Genomic DNA, 1,150 nt, shown 5'->3' with positions numbered 1-1,150 from the left:
AATTTTTGTGCACCGGGCCTCTAGTCTATATTATAAAAGGCCAGTGGCCGTAACGCCGTAACAACCAAATGACCAGTCACTAGGAGGTGCATGGAGCACCTCTTGGGCCCTCCCCCCACCCCCAGGGTGCCGGCAGCATTGGCAGAGTGTCTCGGGGCACCAGCAGCGTCCACGGAGCGTGCGAGGCTTCGCAGGGCGGCGGACATGGCCCTGATGGCAGGCTAGGCCTAGGGGACCCTACACGCGCACGATTTAATTGTGTGCTAGGCCTCTAGTAGGAAAAATAAATGAAGAAAAAATGTTTCTGAGGAATTTCAGACAAAAACTTTAAATCAACTGTCTTAAATATGCTCTAAAACAGTGGTTCTCAACCTGTGGGTTGCGACCCCTTTGAGGGTCGAACGACTCTTTCACAGGGGTCACCTAAGACCATCAGAAAACACATATATAATTACATATTGTTTTTGTGATTAATCACTATGCTTTAATTATGTTCAATTTGTAACAATGAAATTGGGGGTCACCACAACATGAGGAACTGTATTAAAGGGTCGCGGCATTAGGAAGGTTGAGAACCACTGCTCTAAAAGCTAAAGGAAATGATGTTCAAAAAACTAAAGAAGAATTGTATTAATATATTAATATAATTAATGGTATAAAAAAATAAAAGAAACCAGGTAGAGAATATCAATAAAGATAGAGAAATTATAAAAAGAAACCAAACAGCCCTGGCTGGTTGCTCAGTGGTTAGAGCATTGGCCTGCAGACCGAAGGGTAGATGGTTCAATTCCAGTCAAGGGCACATGCCTTGGTGGCAGGTTCAATCCCCAGCACTGGTTGGGGCTCGAGTGGGTGGCAACCAATTGATGTGTTTCTCTCACATTGATGTTTCTCTCTCCCTCTCTCCTTCCCTCCCTTCTACTCTGTCAAAAAAAAAAAAAAAATCAATGGCAAAAATACCCTCTGGTGAGGATTTAAAAAAAAAAAAGGAACCAAACAGAAATTCTGGAGTTAAAAAGTACAAAAATTGGAATGAATTCTAAATAGAAGGTGTCAACACCACATGTGAACAGGCAGAAGAAAGAATCAGTGAACTTTGTTTTAAATGTATTTTTTGTTGTTGATAATATTACAGATATCCCCTGTCCCC

The sequence above is a fragment of the Myotis brandtii genome, unplaced genomic scaffold (assembly GCF_000412655.1).
Source record: "Myotis brandtii unplaced genomic scaffold, ASM41265v1 scaffold1612, whole genome shotgun sequence".
NCBI classification, from domain to species: Eukaryota; Metazoa; Chordata; class Mammalia; order Chiroptera; family Vespertilionidae; genus Myotis; species Myotis brandtii.
The sequence above is the reverse complement of the archived record's forward strand: the minus strand, read 5'-3'. Positions refer to the sequence as shown.